Source organism: Meriones unguiculatus, chromosome 9 (assembly GCF_030254825.1).
Source record: "Meriones unguiculatus strain TT.TT164.6M chromosome 9, Bangor_MerUng_6.1, whole genome shotgun sequence".
Classification (NCBI taxonomy): domain Eukaryota; kingdom Metazoa; phylum Chordata; class Mammalia; order Rodentia; family Muridae; genus Meriones; species Meriones unguiculatus.
Window position 1 is genome coordinate 66799350 of NC_083357.1, and position 25025 is coordinate 66824374.

At 50.2% G+C, this 25025-nt stretch overlaps 1 protein-coding gene and 1 long non-coding RNA gene across 2 annotated transcripts in view; one reads left to right on the forward strand and one right to left on the reverse strand.

Moving 5' to 3' along the window:
* Window positions 1-25025, forward strand: part of Pebp4 (phosphatidylethanolamine binding protein 4) — a 206780-nt gene that overhangs the window by 161027 nt on the left and 20728 nt on the right. The window lies entirely within an intron of this gene.
* On the reverse strand, window positions 575-7165 carry LOC132656500 (uncharacterized). Its single transcript, XR_009594247.1, has 3 exons — window positions 7027-7165; window positions 1805-2166; window positions 575-1728 (listed from the first exon to the last, which is right to left on the reverse strand). It is a non-coding gene; the product is annotated as an uncharacterized LOC132656500 (long non-coding RNA).

Genomic DNA, 25025 nt, shown 5'->3' on the forward strand with positions numbered 1-25025 from the left:
GTAAAGCACAAATTTGCAGCCACTTTCTTTCATCCTTGATCTATCTCTACTTTCCTGATGTTTCCCTCCATAAGACGGTTATGACATCATGCCAAGGGAGGAGCATGCCAAGGCTCCAAGGAGCCATTCTGAGAAAGACAAGCTCTGAGCCCAAGGTCTTTGAAAGCAGAGACCAGGTATCCAGGGCCAGGGTAAAAGCGACACATGTGAGTTAAAACATTTGAAGGCAGCTAGGTTGGAAGAAAGTTAATCTCAGTCCATGGGGCCAAAAGTAGTTCTTGGAAAGACAATGTTTTCGTTTTGTTGTTGTTGTTGTTGTTACTGTTGTTGTTGTTGTGTGTATGTGTGTACATGCCACAGTGTGTGAGATCAGAGGATAAGCTCTGATGTCAGTCCTCTCCTTCCATACTTTTTAATTATTAATTAAAACTTTATTATGAAGAACTTTCAAAGAAACAAACACACAGAGAAATTAGCCAAACCCAAAGTCTACACATCTCAGTGAATTTCTATGCAGTTAGAATGGCCATTCTGAAGCTGTGGAGCTTCACAATGGATTTTGTACCTTCACATCAACTATATTTTTATGCACTTATTTCACCATGTATCAAAAAGTGGGGGGAGGGTAGCTCAATAACAGAGTTAAAACTAGAAAAACCATTTCATCTCCTTCTTCATGACTCAAGTGTCCTTTACCTGCATTCCTTCTTTCCTCATCACCTAATATTCAGCCTTTCTTGTTCTCTTTTCTATGTGTTCTACAGTAATCATATGTATATTGTTTACATGCATATACATACTTACACATATAGAGTAGATTAAGATCCCCAAATGAGGGAGAACATGGGTATTTTTTTTTCTTTCTGAGATTGTGTGACCTTGCTCAATATTATCTTTTGCAAATCTACCTTCTTGCAAATTTGGTGATTTAAGTTTTCTTCAAAGCTGAATAGTATTCCATTTCATGTCAGTGCCAGATTTCATCATAGCTTCCCCTACTGAGACAAACAGGTTGGCTCCAATTCCTCGCTGTAGTAAATAAAGCAGCAGTAAAGTACCCATGAGGATTAAATACCTTTCAGGTAGAATGTGAAATTCTCTGGTTACATGCCCAGAAGTAAAAGAGCCAGAAGTTCTATTTTTAAATCTTGGGGGGGGGGGGAGGAATCTGCAAATTGATTTTCATAATGACTGTATTAATTCATATCTTCACCAAAACTACCTTGTTTTGAAGCATTGTCCCTTGTGTTTGCCACTGTGCCAATGTACTATACCTTGCTGGTCCATGGATTTCCAGGAGATTCTCCTGCCTCTGCCTGCCACCTTGTCATAGGAGTGCTAGATTGAAAGCCGTTGCATCCAGGTTTTGTATGGGTTTGAGAATCAAAACCCTCACCATCAAGCTTGCATGGCAAGTGCTCTTCCTCACTGACCAGCCCCTACCCCTCTTGGCACTTTCCATTTGAGACGGGTCTTGCTAATTTGCCAAGAGCAGGCTTGAACTCACTCTGTAGCCCAAGCAGGCCCTGCACTTTGTATTTCCCCTCATCAGCCTCCCAAGGAGCTGGGATTACAGGCCTGCACCACCAGACCCAGCTAGTTCTTTCAGGTCCTTGTCTACAGCGATGGTGCTCCGCTGACGGTGAGTTCTCTAACAATAGTAACAGTGATCCCGGGGTGGTCCAGCAGGCTGGGAAGTAGCACGGTCTCCTCCCTCCTCACAAAACCCTGCAAGGGAGGCACTCCAATTACCAGCGTGCACGCAGGAAGAAAACAGAAGCAAAAAGGAAACAATGTCTCTTACCCAAGGGCCACCAAGTAGCAGGTGGCTGTGCAAGATTTGAAAGCAGAAGCGCCAGCTCCAGCTGTCATTGCCCTTGAACACCTTCCAGACAGCAGAGCTTTTCAAGCATTGAAGCGAGCATTTATGGGTAGGGATAGTGGAGAGACCCACCAGCAACAAGAGGGATGGACTCAATGACTTCTCGCTCTCGGAGAAATAGCCGTCGTTCCATTCCTTTGCTGTCAGCCAAGTTTGTCACAGAGAGTTGCTTGGAACTACACCTTCTGATCGTTCAAGCCCCGGGAGTCCAGCTGTAAGTAACTGCAGGCGGCTGCGGGATAGTGCATGGCGCGCCCCATTCCCACTCCATCAAGGTCATACATCTGTAAAACAAGGAGCAAGGGTTATTCCCATCCTTTCAGGTGGACCCAAGACCCGGTGTTCGGCAAAAACAGACGGCTGTAGAAGAAACACAATCTGTAAGAGTTTGATTTGTGGATGCTGTCTGAGGCCTGATCTCAGGCAGCCTACGCTAGTGTCATGCTCCCCGTATAACCAAATATAACCTTGAACTACTGATCTTCCTACGTCCACCTCCCAGGTTCTGGCAGTACAGGCAAGCATGGACTCCAGCTCCAGTCAGGTCAGTCTCCCTCCCAGGGACTCGCAGTCTCTTATTCCAGGGTACCTCAGCATTGCCTTTGGTTCTCCCCAACTACGGACAAGGGTGAAAGTCACCCAGAAAAGGATGCAGGAGCAGGAGTTGGCAGCCTCTGTGGACAAGCGTTTCTGAAGGAATGCCCCCCTACCGCCATCTCATGGAATGCTCTCCACCCCTGTGTTGCTTTACAGATATATACATATATTTATAGACATAGAAATATCTTTTCCCCCGAGGGACAATGAAACTCAGCCAAGTGGGAATTCAGTGTGATCTGGTAAGATTTGTTGCAAAGGAATTTTACTGGGGTGGGGAGAGAAATTGTGTATTCAGGACACCACCTGGTTAATAAACCAAACACATAGCTCCCAGAACACACAAGATTGCCTTTCTTTCTTCTTTCTTTCTTTCTTTCTTTCTTTCTTTCTTTCTTTCTTTCTTTCTTTCTTTTCTTTTCTTTTAGTTAACCCCCACCCCCACCCCTTTGCCAATTTAAATTGTAAGGATGTTTTCCTCCCTTGAGACAATAAGCAAACTAATACTAGGGGTTAAATAATTTGTTAAGGGGTAGCGGGTAGAGAGGAGTTGGGGCTTCGGGGGGGGGGGGAGAGTAGAGGACTAAAATCTGCCAGCAGCAGCAATAAATACAGAGTTGTGCCTCAGGCATAATATATCAAAGAAAATATAATGCATCCAGCTTAGAACTAATGATTGCCATATAATTAGATGAGAAGCATTGTGCTATAAATGTGTATTCTTTAGCTTGCTGTGATTTTACTGTAAAAAAGGAGAGAGAGAGAGAGAGAGAGAGAGAGAAGAGACAGAAAAACACAGAGCCCAGCAACATACTATAAAAAGGTCCCTCTGTTGACTTCTCTGCTGTTTAGTATTCCTTGGCTGTTCTCCCTTGGGAGTGTGTAATTAGTGCTTTATGAAGAGTACATTTAAAGCAATTTAATATTCACCTCATTCAATCTGAAACAATGTGATCCATGCTTAGACAAATCAGTGCTCCTTGCTGACATAATCTGTCAGAACATTACCTCTGAAAAGACCTTTCAAGAGGTTCTGCTGTTAATTAGTTGTCTATCATGTATAAACAGAGCAGTGAGCAGAAGGGCCTCGACAGGCCAGAGGGATACGTTGGGAAATGCATTTTGTATGAACGAGGGTTGCAAGGGGGCTGTCTTCTCACTCACCAGCCTCCCTCCTCCCCCCATAGCCTCGCCTTGCCACGCCTGCAACCACACATGCCTTGGGCCTCTTCCAGGCAAGCAAAGTGCTTTCCAGTTGACTTCAGGGGGCACTGCCAGTCACCACAGTGAAGTATTCACACACACACACACACACACACACACACACACACACATACACACACATACACACACACACACATACATACACACACACACACACACACACACACACACACACACACCACAGCTCCCTGGACAGACCCACCTGCAAAATCCGACAGCTGCTTTCACAGCCCAGGGTACATGCTACATGACCTCACAGGCCATCTTAGCATGCTGGGAGGTTCTATAAGCTTTGAATGGAACAGCCCCCCACTACCTCCTTGGGCCAGGGCCAGAGCCAGGCAGAAAACAAAGGTCTCATATTCAACTTTCTGTTCTACTGTAAAAGAGAGAGGCTAACATACACGGATATTTACACTCAGGAACCCCCGATGGCTGCCACAGACACAAAGACGGACAGCAATGTTCAGAGCCCTGTTTAAGGTCACACGGTCCAGGCCTTACCTTAAAGGGGGTGTTTTCCCCCAAGTCCATCGTACAAGGCTGAGTGCTGGCTCTCCCCGTGTGTGCTGGCTAAGGATTTGAATAATTCTTCTTCATCCTGGACTTAGAGCACCTCTGTGCATCCTAGGTCTTGCTAGGAATGCTCACCAAGCAGTGGGTCAGGACACAACTCTGCTGCCTTCACAGGACAGCAACTGCAAGAGGGCAGGGTGAGGGCTCCCCAGGCACATTCTTCCCCTGCAGGGCTCCGGAAGCCCAGGCACTTCATCCATATGTCTGCCTCCCGTGCCTGTTTAAGATTGGTTACCTTAGCCAGGTACGGTGGCGCACACCTGGGATCCCAGCAATGGGGGAGGCAGAGGCAGGCAGATCTTTGTGAAATGGAGGCCAGCCTGGTCTACAAAATGAATCCAGGACAGCCAAGGCTACACAGTGAAACCTGACTTAAAAAAAAAAAAAATTGTCACCTTCCTCTGTGGCCTCAGCACCACAGTTTCAACATTCACTTCATAAACATCCACCGGGCACCCACTGTGTGCATTATTTTATATACTACATTCCGGGGCATCTGGAGCAAGTAAGTCAGAGTCTCTGCTCAAGAGATGCTTACAGACCCATAAATGTCTAATTACATTTTGGGTCAATGATAAGTAATGAAGAAAGGCAATATTAACTTTGTAACTAGGAAGGAGGGCACTGGCATTGAACTGCCTGGGCTCAGATTTTAGACTCCTTACCAGCTAAGTGACTCTGGGCAAGTTACTTGGCTGCCCCTGAGGCTCTGTATTGGGTGTTAGAACGTGTGCCTCATAGGTTCCTAAGGATTAACTGAGATAATGCAATAGAGTGCCTAGGCAGGGGAGAGTGGGCCCAAGTGCAAGGGAGTGCAGAAATGAACATGTTTTTGGCCACTGCCGAGTGACATCCTAGGACGTGGGTCCGAGCTGAACCCTTCTCAAGGAGCCATAAGACGGCACAGGCTGAGTAATGATGAGGTAGCCTGACAATTAGGGAGACAGCCGTTTCTCCCTGTATTTCTGAGAGAAGGGGGAAGAGAGGGAAAGGAGAAAGTGGGGGGAACAGAGAGAGGGAGAAAGAGAATAAAATTTAAAATCTCAAAATTCTGTCCTCAGGCCATACGGGAGGGAGAAAGCCCCTGCTCTGGTCTATGCTCTCCCACAGCCACAGACTGAGGGTCCCGACCCATAGGTATGGCACAGGCTGGTTGGAGGGATGCCCAAGTGCACCCAGCCCTCACCTAGCACCTGGTACCCCAAAAGTTCCACTTTGCCGTTAATGAAAAGCATGGAGTTGCGGCAACATCATTACGTCTGAAGACGGTTAAGTGGCGTGTTCAAGGGCACACAGCTACCAAAAGCTGGATGCCAGGCACCTCCTCTTCCTAATCTCCCACCCGCCTGCAGTCCAGTTAAACTGCAACAAACAGGACGTGTCCGCCGGCTTCTTCAGGGCCTGTGAGTTAAGAGTGGCCTTTGTGTCTTTGAAGGGTGGTAAGCGAAGATGAAAACACACAGGGAGCATGTGACTAATACCATGTAGCCCACCAAGGCTCAGGCATCTGCTACCCGGGCCTTTCTAGAAAGTTTGCTGTGGGGCTGCCCAGGGATGGCTCATGCACTGACAATCAGGCATTGAGCGGTACACACACACACACAGTACAAAGGGTACAGAGGGAAAGCCAGACATGGGACCTGAGACATCAACTGGAGCACCAATCCACTCACTTCAAAGCCATTTTCTCTCTCTCTCTCTCTCTCTCTCTCTCTCTCTCTCTCTCTCTCTCTTTCTCACACACACACACACACACACACACACACACACAGACTCACACACACGGTGTCTAGCAGAGGAAATAGGGCTGGGGGTCGGGGACAGCAGCTGTGTTCCTCTGTGCAAGCTTTGTGGTTGAGGATGAAACGGTTCACACTGTCTTCTTTGTGAGTTAGCATTCCCACTCTGTGTGAGAGGCAGGGATAGAATGAGTAACTGAGGGATCACCTTACCAGGGGTTCTGTGACCTGAAGACCAGCTTCTGTCCATCACACCAGAGTGCTCTGACCTCCAAGGCCTCCAGAAAGGGAAGCTGGAACACACAGGCAGGCGGGCAGTGGGATACCCCTGCTTCCCATAAGGCCTGAATTTTTGTGCATCTCAGATTTCTCTTTTCAACACCACTCCAACTCTCTTGGAGTTGTTTCAGCCTCTGACTCATACCCCCACCCCAAGTTCAAGATCTTGGGGGGGGGCTGATTTTTGACTCCTATCCATCAAGCTAAGTGACAGCCTTACAGGACAGGAAAGGGCAATTTCAGTTCCGGCTAGCTGTGTGACTGAGGGCGGGTCTCTGTGCCTCTCTGCACCGGGTCTTTTCTCCCTGGGAATCAGAAGTCAGGATCTCTACCACTCCCAGGTCTTAAGGGATGTGGGAGAGCGAATGAGGTCATGTCTATGAGCTGCCTGACGGAAGGAAGTAGCAGGACGAACACAAGGCTGCATTATCTTCTGGAGTTGGCAAGGCAGTTGCTATGAAGTCGCTGTGACAGGGAATGTCTCAAGGGCCTCAGAACCAGCCCTGGGAATGCCACAGGGAAGTGGTGTGGCAAGCCAGATCCAGATTCCTGAGCTTTGAGATGTAAGTTCAAATCCCTTCTCAGCTGCTTAAGAGGTTTGGGAAACCACGGTCTCTCTCTCTCAGCCCCAGCTTCCTCACCTATAAAATGGGAACATTACAAGGCCCAGACAGTTCTTCCGTGAAGAAGTAAATAAAATGAACCCTGGCACACAGTGTGGATACTTACTGTGGCAAGTACACTGGAGCCATCACTGAGCACCATCTGCCTGCGTCTCTCTGTGCACTGTCTCCGCATATGCACCAACACGTGCTGCTGTTTTCTTGAGGACGGCCTTCTGTAGTAGGAAAGAGCCGTGTTATGCACACACCTGCTCTGGAACAAGAAAAGAAAGAACTATGGGCTGTGAGCATAACTCCCCAGCATCATCCAGGAAGCCCGTAACCCACAAAGCTAGGAGTCCACGGTCAGAAGTGTTGGGGTGTCCTTTCCACCCCGAATCATGGCAAGACTGGCCACCGAGTTCTGGGCCCAACACTCTCAACCTTTGCAAGCCGAAGCTCCCAGCCTGGCTGCCTGCTTCTCTTGGTCACTGTCACTCAGAAAAAGGTGACAGACCTCAGTGGGCTCACAGGCAAGCGCATCTCCAGACAGATAGAGGAACTCTTCCTCTGGCCTCCTCTGTTGAGGCAAGAAAAAGTGGGAGTGGGGCTGGATGCAGAGAAGAAAGGCTTGCCTCCCTAACTACTCAGGTTTTGGTAACTTCTGGAGAGAGTTTACACGCGGGGAGCTGAGACCAGTGAAGAGGAAATCTATCCAGCAGAGGGTGTGAGGACCTGTCACACACTGGCTGAGCCCTCTGAAGCTAACAGCAAGGCTGCAGAGCCAATCTGGCAGAGACTGTCTGAATTAGTCACCAGTTTTGATGAGGAGGTAAACTGGTTACATAACAGCCTCTCTCTCTCTCTCTCTCTCTCTCTCTCTCTCTCTCTCTCTCTCTGTCTGTCTCCAAATGGCTCTCCAGAGCTCGGGTTCTCCTCTCTCCCTTTGGCCTTGAAGGGGCTCAGGGCCAGGGAGGGTCACACACCAGAGCCTAGGGGCTAAGGTTCAGGCAGGAGCCCTCCCCAGGCCTGCTCAAGCCCTGCAGGGCCAGAAGGAGGCGCCCGCAGTTCACCTCCTGTCTGCAGCTTGCCACCCTGCCTCCAAAGGCAATCCCACGCTAGTCTTGCAAACTGAGGCTCTCTAGCTCTAGGCGTTAGCCTGGAAGATGCCCCAGTCAAGGAAGTAGAGATTTCTCAGTTTCCAGAAGCTCTCAGGCCCCTGGGTTATTCCAGGCTCCCTTCCCATGCCAGATGCATCATAATTCATCATCACAAAAATGAATTTCAGTCAATGCTGAGCCAGGACTGATTGCTGTACCCTGATGAAGGGACTATGGGGGTAGGGAGAATTGGATGGCACAACTGTGAAGCAACAGCAGGAGCATGGGATTCTGATGCTTATCTTCCCCAGAAGAAGAGCATCCTGATAAACACAAGAGTTCAGAGCCTCTGGCTCCATGTCCTGCCGTGAGTGAGCTCTGGCCTCTAGGTAGAGGTCAAGTTCACTGGTATCTAAGAGATGCCTAGAATGGAGCCAGTACCTGGGACTGGCTCTTCCCGAGGATTTACTCATCCGCCGCACAGGGCTGAATAAAGAACAATAAACATTTAGCAATATTAATAGCTGGTGATGATGACGGTGATGACTATGGTGATATTAGAACGGGGTATGCTTATCCTGTTTAGCCCCAAGCCCTGGAGGCTTCAGCCCTTCCTGCCTGTCTAGTGATATTTCTATTGCACTCACTAGACAACTGAAACCCAGAAGCAAGAGTCTGAAACACTGCAGGAATCACACTGACCTCCTGACCCTATATAGGACTAGGCTCCATCTGCCCAGAAAAGAGGAGTCACCATTACATTACACAAGTGAGTAAGTCCAGCATTTGGCAAGTGAAGTCAGTGCGTCTTGAGCCTTCCTCCTTTTTTCCCCAAGCCTGAGTGAAGGAGGCAAAGCACCCAGCCCAAACACACAGATGATAGAAACGACCTTCAAAGGCCACATTCCCTCTTACTACCCTATGACATTCCAAGATGGAAAAGCTTGGAGGGGTCTTGGAGGTCAGCTGGCCCAACCTCCCATCCTACAAATGAGAAGGCTCAAAGGATGGTGAGTGACTGAGGAGTCTCCGGCAGCAGTGCCCCGGCAACAGTGCCTGGCAGGGCTAGAGTGCCAGCTCCCATCTTGGCTCATTCGCACAGTGGAAAACTGAGAAGGTGGCAAAAGAGCAGATGCAGGGGAATCTGTCAGCCACCAAGCTTGCTGAGGTCTGTGCGGCACCCCACCTCTCCAGCTCCACACCAGGCAGGTGACAGGTTTTGCACGGAAGAACGGAAAACTGCTCCATTGGAGGCTACGCAGATGGCTATGATGACAAGCCAGTAGCTACAGTTTCTAGAACAACGAACCTTTCCTCTCTGTCCCGCTCCAGAGAACAGAGCAAAAGGCTAACTTACCCCTAAGCCTGAGGGTAAATTTCCCAGGAGAAGTTTGATCCTGCTTCTATCGCTCAAGGATCTCTCCTAGGTGTCTATCTGGGAGTGTCCTGGCAGTATTTGAAGCTAATTAGAGGAAATTTCATGCTAGTTTAGGCCATGAAACCATTTATTCATTCAACGAACTTCTGCTTTGCCCCTTGTCTCTTCCCTCTCCCCATTGCTCGGCAACATTCTTGGCTTCCATCTGAACACAAACACGAACACACACACACACATACCAGCTTCCAGCCCCAGTCTCGATCTCGGCCCTTTTCTTTCCCATCATTTTCCCCATCTGGGACCCAAACCCAGCCCACACTCAGCAGCAAGGCTGTGGGAGGGGCCCTGCCAAACTTACTCCCAGACAGATGTGCTCTGTTCCCTGCACAGCTGTCCAGGCCTGTCCATCTGTGCTCACTTCCTGCCTCCCTGCGCCAGCCCCTCACACTTCCCACGCCGGGGTGGGGAAGTCTAGTCCAGATTTTCTTCTTCTCAATCCAAAAGCCATCAAGTGGCCACTAGAACAGCACAGCCGAGGACCTTGGTTCCTGCCCTGCCGGGGCCTCCAAAAGGAGTGGCGACCTAGGAAAAACTCCAGCAAGTCTGCGTCTTCCCTGAACTTAGATAGACTTCAACTTCAGTGCCTCGACAGCTGCTCAGGACCTTCCTGGCTCTAAAGTCCTACCTCCTAGCATCCTCTGTCCACACGAAACACACCAATGTTGACACCAATTTCATTATTTTCTCATGCCTAAAAAATATGCTTCTGGCAGGCACCTAAGGGAAGTAAACATTACTGGGTTTTGTTTTATTTTATTTTATTTTTTTTTAAGCTTGAGAACTGGAGTGGTGGCTCGGTTGATAAAGCACATACTGGGCAAGTGCAGACCTGTGTTCGGTTTCCCAGCACTCACATGGAATCTAGATGTCATGGAGTATCCTTGCAGTCCCAGGACAGGGAACGCAGAGACAGGCAGATCCCTGGGGCAAGCTGACTAGCCATGTTCACCAGAATTGGTGGACTCTGGGTTCAAGGAGAGATCCCGCCTCAATAAACAAAAGTGGGGAATGATCTCAAGGAAGACTACACGGATGTCAATTCCACACATGCAGGTGCACACACTTGCACATACATCTACACAGATGTAACACACGCGGAGAGAAACACAGACCACATACACATTCACACTCTAAAAGAAACGAAAAGGAATGACACGTGGAAGGTTGTCCCCTGACCGTCGAACACATGCACATTAATGAACATACACGTGTGTGGTTGATGCAAAAAAAAAAAAGATGTACCGTACCTTCGTCTGCAGAAATCCACGTGGCACCGTCTAGCCTTGTTGCTGTGGGGTGGGGTCTACTTTGCTGAAAGGTGATGGCATTTCTGGAACCCAGCTTGTTTCTAGGGTTCTCAAAGCTCCCTGAGAACCCTAGGGTTCTCTATTTTCCTGAGCATAGAGCATCATTCATCCCCTGGGCTTCAGGATGGTTCCGGAGGCTCTGTCGTGTCCATATGATAGCCCCTCCCTAAGACCAGGAGCTGGAGGACTATGAACGTATACCCATAATCCCCAGCCTTGACTCTAGACATAGAAGGTGCTTGCTTGGTAGGGATGTGCTGAACTGAGCTGCCAGCCCACTTCTCTGACACACATCAGCATCAAAAGGCAAATGGGGGAACCTGATTAACCCTTTCGATTTGCCTTTGGGAAACTCAGATTAGGCGATCAGGAAAAGGTGAGGCATGAGCGTATTTCTCCATGATGGAGAACCATGTGGGAGACACTGAAACTAGCTGTGTCCCCCTACACAGACACAACCTTTCCTTAGACGCCAGAGCTAATGTTTCCAGAGTGACCAGAAAGATGGGCAGTCATTACCTTATTCTAGAAGTGTATTGGGAGAGTGTGTGGAAAAACCAGAATCCTGCACTTTCCAGAGTAAGGACTTAACCTGCATGAGAACTGGCTTCTCCAGGCAGGAGGGAGCCCCAGAGCAAGCGCTGGTATGCAGGGCCAGAGCAAAGCGCTGATCCAAACTTGGCAGTTACCAGGAAGGGCTCACCTCCTGGGCTCTACTGTCTGTGAATGAGGTATAATTTCAAATCACCCCACTCTCCCAGCTTACATGGTCTGGTGTAAGACTTCAGGTGAAGGCAGTTGCTGATCTTTCTGTCAGGCTCCTCCAAAAATATGAATCATGGGGCTCAGTTTGAGTTTTCAGATGGTCCCCTTGATATGAACTGCCTCTGAACCACCAGCCAACTGTAGACATGGGTAGTTGTGGGTTTTGTGTGTGTATGTGTTTTTTAAACCATTTTCTTAAGTATCTAAGAAAGAGAAGTTTTCAGGGCTGGGAGTGGGACTCAGTCAGTAGAAATGTGTGCATAGCATGTACAAGGTTCTTGGTTCAATTCCCAGCATCGCCATAAACCAGGCGCGGTGGCAGGAACATGCCCATGATCCCAACACCCATGAAACAGAGACAACTTAGAAGTTCAAAATCATCCTCAGCTATACAAATAATTCAAACATTTTGGCCACAGGAGACCCTCTCTCATGAAAGAGAGAGAAGGAAGGAGAAAAGGAATATGAAGGAAGGAAGGAAAAGGAGGGAAGGAAAAAGGGAGAGAGGGGAGAAAAAGAAATTCTTTCACATGGGCATTCATGGCACCTTTTCCCCACTTTACAAATTTGGCCACCATCATTGTGATGGAGTCCCTTGCCACTCAGGTCTCAGCCTGAAAAGTTTCATCTGATAAGTTGGAGCCTCACATCCCAGAAAGAGAGGATGAGTGAGTGGCTCACTGATGACAGGAGGGCCGATGAGAGACGAGCAGGAAGGTAGCTGATAGGCACCAAGGCCCAGGCTCATCCTCTTCTACGCCTTGGAAGCAGGCCGCCTAGCAAAGGGTACCCTCTATTAGAGGGATCAAGATGACTTATGGTCCTCCTATGGCTTCAACCAAGAGCAACCAGTGTTTGTTACACACACACACACACACACACACACACACACACGCACGCACGCACGCACGCATGCATGCACGCACGCATGCACATACAAGGCAAAGTTCCTATTCTGCCAGCCCACCAACGGTTGGTGATCTCTCTCCCCGACTCCATAGTTCATAGAAAGGGGAAAGCCATAGGCACACATTCACCTGGATTCCTCTGAGAATTCTTCAAGACAGGGAATCCCTAGGGTCTCACAGATGTCCCTGGGTGTCAGGCTCATGCCTTTCTAGACAACCGGGGCCTGAAAGGGAAGGACGGGCCTCACTTCTGCCCATCCCCCACACCACAGATACGGCAGCACCTGAGGCGATGTTCTACACCCGTTATCCTACTCATAGGGTCTCTGTCGACGGTGGCCACCTTGACTTCTCTCGGAGCAGAGACCTTGGCCTCAGAGCCCCCACAGCATGGATTCCCTGGGACTAATTTCACAACCCAGCACCGAGTTTACTACACGTTTCAGACGAAGGTGTGTCGGAGCCGAGAGCATGCTTCTGCCCGCTGCGTGGGCGTCAAGTTCAATGCCTTCTTGTCAACACTTGAATGTGTTGAACACCACTCACAAGGGCATTCTTTAAGAAACCTATTAAGTTAATTACCCAGGCATTTTTTCCCCTCTCCCCCCCTATCCATGCATCTCACATAAGGCACACGCAAGTGCGCATACACACACACACACACACACACACACACAAACTAGCTTTCTTCCTTTCTGAGATACTTTTGATGTAAGCCCTCTCTTCTTGGCACAACAGCACCTTGTTTGTTTCTCCAACAGTTAGACAGGGTGGTTACATTACACAGACCCACTCCTTGGCTCAGGTCTCGGGACCGAGCGGAGCTAAAAGAGAGTTTGTGACCCAAGAGATGGAGGAGTGGTTTACCTGCTCTCCTCACTTCTAGCCCTCACGAACGGCAGTGAGGAGGGTGAGGAGGGTGAGGACGGTGACGATGACACAGGAGTTCCCAAGAGACGCAAGTCCTTTGGCAAGCATTTATTAAACAGCAGCCCCGTTCCCAGTACCTCATGCCGCCGGCTTGGGAAGAAGAAAACACTCCACTCAGTTAAAATTTCTCCCAACTCCAGGCCTAACAGCTGAGTCCTAAGAAAATGAAAGTATTGTCTTGTGGAAGATTATCAGGCCGAGTGAGGAGATCAGAAGAACTGGGTCCTAAACCCTTTCTGCTATAGATGCCAGGGTCATGAATGTGTCCCTTTGCTGAATGCAGGGGTGGCCCTAGCTCATCAGTTATGGTGCTTTCATGGGGCTGATGTTCATGACTCGTGCATGCCTGCACAGCTGCCTAGAGCAGGATCAAGGGGGGTCTACTCAAAGGGAGGGGAGGTGAGCATTCAGACACACTGTAAATAGAGACCGCCTGGGAAGGTTGATCTACACACTGTGCCAGATGGATGGCTGTAACCCTAGGTGATGACACTTGCCGGCAGGGAGTGGGTAGAGGTAAGGCCTGGGGCAGATAGGTAGCCATGATGTTTGTGCTGACAGGATACAGATGGGAACTTCTTGCATCTGGGTAGAAAGCAAGAAGATCTAAAGAGGGGTCTATAGAGACCTAGAAGGAGGTGCCAACCAGCCAGACCTCAACCTCACTCTATATAGATGATATCAGGGCTGCTAGCTTTAAAAAGAGAAACACATCCCATATCAGACGGTCTGGGTCCACAGGGGGGAAAAAAAGTGTTGCTGCGGTGAGGCCTCGGTGTAGAATCACAAAATTCAGAGGAATCCTAGGGATGTACCATCTTTTCCTCCCCGCCCCTCGCCACCACCCACTGCAGGCAGCCCTTCTCCTAAGTCACTCAAGGTTTTGATGGCCTGTCCTGTTCTGGGCTGTGTGGCAATGGCCTGTATAACTGGGCACGTCATAAGCCTTGGACTGTCCAGATGGCCTTGGTTTCCTCGGGATGCTTTTGTTCCTAGGGAACCACAAGACCATCTACAGTCACTCCCACCCTCCTCCCTGCCTTCCCTCTGATTCAGGGCTGATGAAAGCCTGGTCACTTCTGACTCACAACCCCCTGGAGACCACACGCCCTAGAGACCACTTCCATCTATGTAAGGTCTAGTGGATACTCTTGGAAGTCTGGAGAAGAGCTGGTGGAGTCCAAAGACTTGACCCTGAGCACCTCAAGGTTGGAAAATCGGGCTCACAGGCCCTCACTGCCTTCTCCCCTGAGGCATCTAGCACAGTTTCACTCTGACGCAACACTCTGACAGGCAGGTTCTATGACCCAGGATACCCGAGGCCTGGATACCATTTCGAGGAGGAAGAAGGAGGCCTCCATTGCTGTCCAGACTTTGGCCATGGTCTATCTAAAGCTGATTTCTGGGCCTCTCTCACCTAACGTAGGGCCCTCCTATCAGTGGTCTATCAGACCTCAGCCCTAGACTGGGTACATGCCCCAAACCCAAGCAGCCTGGAAGCCGCTCTCTGTCAGAGACCATTATCCTTTCTCTAATCTCAGGGGGGAGGGGACCTATGGGCAGGGATACAGAAGCAAAAGAAAATATCTACCTTCTCTATACCTCTCCGCATAAAGTCCATGCTTATCTATAGGAGCTCATGTGCATATGCCTCAGTTTGCCTAATTGACATGAGTCTCAAACATTTCAGAAATCCAGGGCCCCAAGTCCCAGATCCCTTCACCCAAACTGGAGCACACACACACACACACACACACACACACACACTCCTCAGCGCTAGGCCACGGCTCCTTGGGATAGCACGCTCAATGACTGTGTGCACACTCACACATTCCCTGAGAAAGCCCCCGAGGCCTCCGTGGGAAGGCTTTCCGGGAGACTTTTATGGTCAAAGCGGAAGTCTACGCACTGTGAAACAAACAGCCTAGGCCAGGGAACCTGCAGATGCCTGCCAAGAACGGAGTCGGGTCGCAACCATCTCACTAGCTCTGTAGCCTTCAGCCCATTTCCTAGACTCGCGTTGCCTGGTGAGGCTGGGCTGGGTAGAAAACCAGATGCCACTTTAATCCCAGCACTGAGGAGGCAGGAGAAGGAGGAATTCAAGGACAGTCTAGGCTTCATAGTGAGACTCTGCCTCAAACCTTCCCCTACCTCCCTAAAAAAGAAAATCTGCCCACTGCTCCTACACATGTCAACGCACACATAGGCACAGAGGCCACTCCCAGAGAGTTTCTGGAGTCTAATGCTTGGTACCGCCTCTACCCACCAGTGCTGATGTCTGATGTAGTCACCGCCGGCTCTACGTGGCTCCTTCCATTCAGATGAAGTAAAATGAAGTCACTGTTGCTCTAATTCCCTTCCTGGGTAGCACTAGCTCCCTGTACAGTGCTGAGCGAGAAGGCAGGGTCACAGCTGCTCAGCAGGAGGGCACAAAGAAACAGGCCCTCACCTGCAAAGGACAAGGCCGACCTGGAGGGAGGTCAGAGGGAGCTGACATTGCCTGAAGGATCTGATCCTAGACTGGGAGGTGATGTCCTCCTGGGAAGGACAGGAGGAGGTGGCAGAAGAGAGGGCGAAAGGAGGCAGAGAGAGGCAAAGGATGTCAAAGTAGGGGGACATAAGATAGGAGACAGCATAGGAAAACTAAGGAAACAACTGTAATACAGATCTCTGTCATACAATGACTCCACCAACTGGCCCTGGCCCCAGAGTGACTCACACTGTCTCCCACCTACTAGAGAAGGGCCGAGGTCTAGGATCACAGATGTCACAGCCATCCAGTGGCCAGAGATGACACAAGGAGAGTACAGATCCATAGAGCCCAGCTTGTTTCTGACCGTGCACTCGTCTGTCCCCCAGGTGGCTTCCACATCTGAGCACAAAATGGCAGACAGATCTAACAGAGGGACCCTGAGATCTTTTTCACTGTTCAAGCCAGTAAAATACATCTGGATGAAAAAGAAAGGGAGAGAGAAACACAAAACAATACACATACACACAGAAATAGAGAGACAGAGAAAGAGATATAAACAGTAAGTTCTAATGATACAAAAATGCATCTCCTGGGCTAAGATGGCTTATCATGTAAACGCACTTGCTGTCAAGCCTGATAACCTGACTTCAATCCCTGGAACCCACATCTTAGAAGAAGAAAACCAGGCACCAGGGTGGGTGGGTGTGTGCATGCACACACATACATGAAAGCATGTTCACACAAACACACATACTGTACACACAGATGTGTATGTGTGTGTGATCTATAAGGTTCTTAACAAAAGTGCTTCTCCTGCTACAAACAGACCACTCCAAAGCAGAGGGCACCATGATTCCATCACATGGACACACCCATAGTCCATTTTGTCACTTCTCTTGGCATTCTTCTAAGTAAACATTTGAAAGACACCATCATGCTGGGCAAAGGGCATTACCCACACAATCAGAAATGCCTAGCTTTCATTCAAAGTTTACTACCTGATCACTCGAACAGGCCCTGTCCTCTCCAGCCTTAGTTTCCCTCGCATACCCAGCCGTGGTGTTTATGAATGGCTCCAGGACACTGAAGTCATGAGCAAAGCAAGCCCTTTAGCCCCAGTGTTCCACAAGAGGTAGGAGGTTGGCAACGGATGGTGCCCTGTCAGATCATTCACAGAAGAAAGGTAGAAGGGACAGCCAGGTCTGGCCATGGAGGCTAACACAGAGGGTGAGGGACAAGCAACTGGAAAATGACAATTTAGGAAGGCTTCCTAGAGGAAGCTGTGTGAAATGGAAAGAGAAAGGACACTTGAGCCAGAGAACCCCCAGGCCAAGCTGAACAGGAGCTCATTAGTTCTTCCTGGTCCAGGCAGACAAAGGATGCTCAGGCTTGCATGGAGAAACCTCCAGCCACTGAACTCCAGCCCCATTCACTCACCAAGTCTGACCCACATCCCTGCAGGACTCTGTCCCCAGTCAGATTACAAGGGACACTGTATGAGAACCCTCTCAGCCCACGGTACCAAAGACCCTCTAAATTAAGCAAATGTTACCAAAAAATGACTGGTCCCTGTCTGGAAACGCTTTCTGTCGCTGGGCTTGGCACAATGCAGGAGCAATGTAGGAAGTTCTGACCAAACTACCTTTGCCAGAGTGATTCCAGCAAAGAGAAGAGAAGCCAAGTTCCCCCCCCCACCTTAGAACTTTTCACACAGGCCCCCTGTGTTCTGAGGGGGAAGCTGAAGCACCCTCGGGCCATGAGTCGAGAGGCGACCTTGGGCCAGGATACTTGGATTCCACTCCCAACTCTACTGCCCACCGGGACTATGATCCAGCTGCAAACTGTGGGTGATAGCTTAGGGAGGAGCGGAGATGTGACACTGTGGGACGCAGGGCCTGAAACACCTGCAGTGGACACTACCACCTCTATGCCCTGCAGAAGGCTGGATGAGGCGTACAGATGCCTCGTTGGCCCCACTTTAGAAGGGAGGGGACCTAGAAAGGGGAGGTTGGCTTAGGGTGCAGGGAACTTGAGTTTCTGCCATCCTCTGCCCTCTGCTGACCCCCGGTTATCTGCAGGTCACCCGAAGCAGGGCTGGACCGGTGCCTGCACGGTGACAGGGAGGCTGCTGACTGAGTCAGTAATGACCCTTGCTACTTGCTGAAGATTCTGCCACAGTGGCCCTGTAGACCTTATACAGACTGTGACCAGAAGACCTCGGTTAGGCAGCGCCCAAGTCTTCTCTCCATCCTCGGAGGCTATGGGGGCTTTGGTGATGCCTATTCTATCTCCCTCAGGTGCTATGGCTTACCAAGATCCCCTGTGCACCCCCAGATACCTATCTATACTAAGCAGGTGGGACTACTTTCCTCTTCATATCCTGGGTCATTTTATCTTCAGTGACCAATTTCTACTAATCCACATTAGCAGACTCACAGAACATGGACTCACAGAACAGCCTCTCTCTCTCTCTCTATCTCTCTCTCTCTCTCTCTCCCCCTCCCTCCCTCTCTGAACTAGTCCTGGGAACACAGGGGCAAGTATCTCTTTAAAAATCCTCCCTGCATAGCAGGTCACACTGGCCTGGAGCCATAACACCCTAGGCTGTGATCTCACCAAGCTTGCTCCGGGAAGCCAAACAGGGTCAGGCTTGGCTGGTCTAGGAGCAGGAGACCTCCCAAGCAAAACACAGGTGTTGCTGGTGATTCAGCAGTCCAGCCCCTCCCTCGTGGAGTCTAGCTCTTCTTAGGTGTTGGACGGAGCCTGGGATGATTCAATGAGTGCCTATCAGCACCCACCCAGAGGAAGGGGGGTGTGGTACCGCCTCTGGGCACTCACGTGCTTTCTGGGTCTCTGTTGGGTCCACAGGTTCTGTTCTTATGAATTAGGGTGTAAGTTATGTCATCCTTTCATGATCCCTGCCCAGTTCCTCACACTGAGCTTTCTCAGCCATCGGCGACCCAAATTGCTCAGGCTGTTTGTACCAGGTAAAGCATGGGGGAGCAACAGGCAGCCTCCCAAACCAACAGCCCCCATTCCAACCCCCAACTCTAGCTGTGGTCTGTGACTGCCATCAGGTTCAGGGCCTCAGCGCTACTCCCCCCCAACCAAGATAGTCCCTTCCAGTTTGGGAACAGTGAGGATAAAAGGGGTCCACGAAATGAGGGCCGTCATTAGCCTGTTTTATGGGAACAGAAATATTCATTACACCCCAACCCCATCATTAGAAGCAACAGAGAGAGCTCTGGCCCATTCTTTATGGTAGTAGAAACTGAGGGGGGTTTCTCCCCCAAAGGGTATACTGCTTCTCCCTTGGAGGAAGATGTCCGGCCAAGGGAAAGGGCCACAAGCCTCAGTCTTAGGCCTGCCTCTGATTTCCCCCTCCAACTCGCCAAGCTCCAGATGCTGGGGCAGCCCAAGACCATGCGAAGGCTGTCAGAAGGGCCTAATGCTCCTGCTTCTTGTAGAGGGGGTCCTGTTGAGGGCTTAGGAGTGACAGCTACAGTCTGGCACAAGCGGCCATAGCCAATCTCCACATTCATCTACGGGGCACTGCTAGCTAACTAGATGGTACATACCAACACCAGCTTCTCCCTCCGACTCCTACCCCCACCCTCACCAAAAAGAAGAAAAAAGAAAAGAAAAGCTTCCTTCCTTCTCCCCACTGGGTCCTCTGTATGTCCAGTTTTTAGCTCTGGTCACAGATGTACCTCTGTATTCTCAAGTCCTTGACACACTGTGAGACACCTCCAACAGGCCCTGTACTCCGAACCTAGCAGTACTTTAGAACTGAGCTGTCAGGAGCCAGGATAGAGCATGTGGACCAAGCCTCACCCCCTTAATTTAAATTAAATTCATTTAATTTAATTTCTCTAAGTCCTGTTGAGTGGCCACTTGGCCTTCCCCTTGCACTTCCTGTCCCCAGAAAGGTAACCAGATCACTGTAAAGCAACACCTGATAACAAAGTCTGAGAGGATGAAGACCCGTCTTCCCGGGCCATCCCATAGCACTTAAGTCCTGAGGGATGGAAGGAGATGGAAAGCCAGCAGCAGTACGTTGAAGCCTACCCCAGCAGCGCAAGCCGACCAGGCTGAATGGAGCGTGGCCATAGCCCACGCGAAGAGCCTGCAGATAAATTGGTTGTCACATGCATTCATTAAAGACCCCTTTGCCTGTGTGCACAGCAGCCTTAGACGATGTGACAAGTAGCTGCAGAGACTTTTTTTTTTTTTTTTTTTTTTTTGGTTTCACTTCTCCGTGTGTCCTAGCCTTAGGTATCCAAACTCCCAGACTGCTCTGCAGAGGTGGGGCACGCCCTGGACTAGTTACAATGGGCTTTGATTGGCAGAAGGTAGGTTTAGGAGTCAGCAGATGCCCCTTGACCCCCTTTGGCATTCTCCTCTGCTGTCACCTGGTCCCCTTTCCTCCCATCTCCTTTTGCCCCTTGGCACCATCACCTGGAATGGCCAGGCCCTCCTCAAAGTTGTGCAAAGATTCATTTCAACACATGGGGACTGAGGATGCTCCCCACAGGGGCTGGATGCCAAATGCCACAAGCTGCCCTCCCCGCCCCCCCCCCCACAGCTCCCCGTTCTTCTGCCTGCCAAGAAGCAGCCAGGGACCTCATATGCACCTACCCAGTGACTACTGGCAGTGACTGCCCCCCCAGGTTCTCATAGGAGCTCCCCACCTCCCCCTGAGGTCATGTCAGTCCCCAACCATTCCAAAGACCTATGGGACCAACCATGAGGTCAGGGTGGAGTTGGCTGTGTTAGCCTGGGTTGTTTTTCTCATTATAATTGCCAAGCTCCCCAGGTTGGCATTTGCCTGCTGGGCACTGTTAAAAAAAGTGACACAATGGAATGAGAGCAAGCCCTGGGCCTGACTGGAGACTGCACGGCCCCAGTCCCTGGCTGGGCTCTGGTGGGCCCCATTCTTAATTCCATGGGCCTAACAAACATCTGGTTTGTGGCAGGCAGGCAGAGACATGAAGGCCCACCACACAGGTCCCAGCAGAGTCAAGGAATGGGAGGGTATTGTGGTATTTGGTCAGGGATAGCACCTTGGACATCTGGGAGGAGGGAAAACTGAACGAGAGAGGAACTTGGAGACAGTCCTGCTACCGCCACCAGAACCCCAGAGAAGATCATGGCCCTCAGGACCAATCGCTGCCTGCACCATCCTCCAGTCTGTAGGTCCCCACTCTCCCATGTTTTCCCTCTCCCACTGGTCTGTGAGGTCCCACCCACTTGGAGAACAGGAATGCCCCACATCCGATAGAGTTGTAGTTGTACTGTCTGGGGAAGGACTGTCAGGGGGGTTCTCAAAAGGTCACAATATGCTCATGTACCCGGCAAATGTGGTGACCACCTTACCATCAAGGCTTCAAAGACTCAAAGCCCAGTGTCCCTAGGCAGGGTGACTGACCCTCTTCCAGCTGTCCTGCCCTCTCTGAACCACCTTCCTTGAAAGCCAGGCACCTTAGGACCTGAAGCCCAACCAAGGCATATCAAGGAAAGGTTTCCAAGGGGCCAGGACCCATCCAGGACAAGAACATAGAGGCTTCCTGTTGTTACTTCCATAGGTCTGCTGAAGAATCAGTCTCCTTCCTTAGGGAATCAGGACTCCCTGGCAGGTAGAATCCAGGCTGGCCCTGTGTGTGAATCACCTCAGGTAGAGGAGGGATGGGGACTGTTCCTTTCAGCCACCATGGAAACTGAGCCTAAGTTCTTACTATGCCAGGCAAGCATTCTATCAGTGAGCTACACCCCTAGCAACACATTCCAATTTTAAAAACTTTTGAAACAAGCCCGATTAAGTTGCCCAACCTGGCTTTGGACTCACTCTGTACCTCAGTCCAGTCTTCAACTTGTGACCCACCTACCTCAGCAGCAATTACAGCCTGCATCCCTGGCAACAGCTTTCATCTCAGGTTCTTATTTTTTGAAACGCTGGGATCTACTAGGCCTAGAGGGGAACCCCAGATGCTGCATTTTCTAAAGAGCTGCAGGAGATCACATAGGCCCAGCTACTGCTCTGGGTCAGCCTCATTTTAAATAACAGGGACTAATGGCTAGTGGGCAGCAGCCAAGCTGTGTGTCAACCTTCGGAAATGAGTGAAATGGGACTTGAATGGGACTTAGACTGTTTCTGCTCATTGTCACACTTTCTCATGAGTATCTGTTTCCCAGAGCCTCCAACTCTTGTCAGCAGCTTCTCTTTCAAAAGGCGCTTGACCTTTCTTGCTCAAGTTCCCCTCCCTCCTCCCTCCCTTCCTTCCTTTCTTCCTTCCTTCCTTTTTTCCTTCCTTTCTTCCTTCCTTCCTTCCTACCTTCCTTCTTTTCTTCCTTCCTTCTTTCCTTCCTTCCTTCCCTCATTCCATTCTTCACTCCTTCCTTCCTTTCTTTTTTCCTTCCTTCCATGCACAGGCCCAGGCCTGGGCCCATTGATGGGAGGCTTAAAAGTCTGGATTGCACACTCTCTTCCCACCAGAGTTGCTTCTGAGGTGTCACTTGGACCCCTAACTCATCAAATGGGGCAAAGAAAGGGGACACAGCAGAGACAGGAACCCAAGAGTAGTTTGTTTGCTGCTGCTCTCAATTACCCATCTTTATCCCTGAGGCCACAGTGACAGCTCTTGACTGTAAAGCTTCTTACCCAGCTCTATACCCCACCCCAGCCTGTGTGATCCAACTTCAAGAAGGCCCCTCAGCTCTTAGATGGGAAATGGGGAAGGCAAGGTAGCACAGGGATTGTTGACCATTTCTGGCTGGCAGGAAAAAAAAAAAAGTGAATAGATGGATTGGGACAAGGAGTGCCTCAGCCAAACAAGAGGAGACCGAAAATTAGCAGGATCGCAAACAAGGAGAAACTATGGGACCAGAAGCTTTGCAGATACAGGAAGCAATCACAACCACTGCAAGAGCCTCCAAATTTGGGGGCATGGCATTCTAGACATCACTAGGTAGCACTCCCGAGGGGTCTGCTGTGAAGCAGGAAGCAGAAGTCTGGTAGGGTCACCTCCTCCTCATGTATGGGTCCTCCTTAGTTCGTCTTTTTACACAATCCAGGGCAAGGGGTGGGGTGTCAGCTATGGGCTGCAGTCAACAGCCAGGAAGACAGGGTTCTCCAGGTGAAAGATGAAGCACGATAAGAACCAGGGCCGAGGAGTGAGTCCTGCAGCTTCCTCTCGCTGGGCTGCAATTTCTCAAGCCCTGTTTGTTTTAGGGATTAACTGAACTCCTCTCTTAATTACTGCTGGAGCCGGTAGACCTGCAGCCTCCTGCAAGCACCCAGGGAGGAAGGCCAAGGAGGACTAGATTTACGAGCCCACCTTCCAGCACCCTGGCCCCCACATTCTCCACACCTCCCGGCTGAGGCTTACTGGGCCCGTACACCCCAGAGCAACAGGCCAGCCCTCTCAGTCCTCTATCTCTGTCTGTCCACACCCCCTGCCACTTTTCTGCTTCCCACGATCCGAGCTGCAGCCCAGACACCTGCCCGGCTCCTCCCACCACACTTAAACTCTCACTATACCACGAGGCGCAGGCTGCCTGGGAGAGGAAGCGTGTGCGAGTGATCATCTCATATCTGTGTATTAGTGAGAACGTGAGAATAGGAGTCCGGGTGTGTGAGCATGCATGAATGTGTGAGCGTACACGTGTGCACATACATATATGGCTGTCCTCGTGCTTGCATGTATGTGAATATACGGGCAAGCATATGAGAGATTATGTGTCGTGGTAGTCTGCGAACATGTGTAAATGTACGAGCACATGATACATGTGAGCATACTGTATTGGCTATGTCCGAGTCTGTAAACATGCACAGGTGAGCACATGAGTGATATGTATGCAATGAACACGTTGAGCATGCATATTTCTGTATGTTATATTTGTGAGCATGTCAGAGGTAAGCATCAGTGGATACGTGTGATCATACGTATGAGTGCGTGCATCTTAAGAGAGGATGTGTAGTCAGTGCAAACACGTGCGTACATATGAGCGTCGTATGTATGTTAAATGTGTTAGTAAGTTGTGAGTGGGCCTCTGGGGTGAGCATTTGTGTGTGTGTGTGTGTGTGTGTGTGTGTGTGTGTGTGTGTGTGCGTGCATGCAAGTGAACGTGAGCACATATGTGAATATGGAGGTGCATGGGTGCAGTGTGGACGTATGTCATATGCGGATATATGGGCATGCATAAGCGCATGTGAGCATGGATGTGAGGGTATTGACTATGAGAACACTGACTATGTGAGGGTGAGCATCGGTATATGCTAAGTGTGGGAACTGGGCACATTTTGGGTATGTGTGGGTGTATGTCCCTGTCAGAAAGTAACTGTCTCTCCCCTGCCACTTATCCCTCTCAGACACAGCTCCAAGCGGGAACGTCATAGCCTCCTCAGCTCCCACTGCCCCCCACACACACTCTGCTGTTCCCTTCAAGGAAGCAAGCCCCCTCTAGGTTGACTCTGCTAAGCTCCAACCATACCATTTCTACTACTTCTAAAAAAAAAAAAAAAAAATGTCTTGCTACGGTTCTTCCTCCCTTCAGTCACCAAGCCACTTCTGGCCAAGTTTCCACCGACTCCTGCCTTGTTGCCCACTGGGACCCTCCCTCTGATCCCTGAGACTGGACCTCCCATCCATTCTCCAGCCACAAAGCCTCCCTCTCTTCCTCAGACAATCGCTCCTGTCTTGGCCCTCTGGTGTGAGCCTCCTCCAGACCTGACTGTGCCTCTGTGTCCCGTGTTATTTGACAGTGTGTGTCTCTGTGGGATTGGGGATGGGCATTGGCAGAAGGGCCGAGAAGTAAGAGAAGAAAAGAGACCAGTCTCAGATGGTATCATTAAGAAATACTAATGCCCCTCATCAAGGCCTATTAATAAACATCATTTACTGCTTGCTCCACAAGCCTGGAGTAAGCCCAGGCCCAGCGGGACAGGCCATAGTCACAGCTGGGTAATCTCTGAGCCCTAGGCACAGCCATTAGCCTTGTGAGCTTGACCTGGCCCCGACACTTCTTGGGCCTGTCATAATCAAGGAGTTCTGGCAGCCACTGAGCCCCTCCTCCCTCCACCAGCCCAAGCTTCACCAGAGAGCTCAGCTCCGTAATGTCCCTTACACTTGGGTGGCACTGTGGGGCTTCAGGGTTCTGTTTCCTAATTACAGCTTCACAGCAACCCGGCGAGAAACCCCAGATGCAC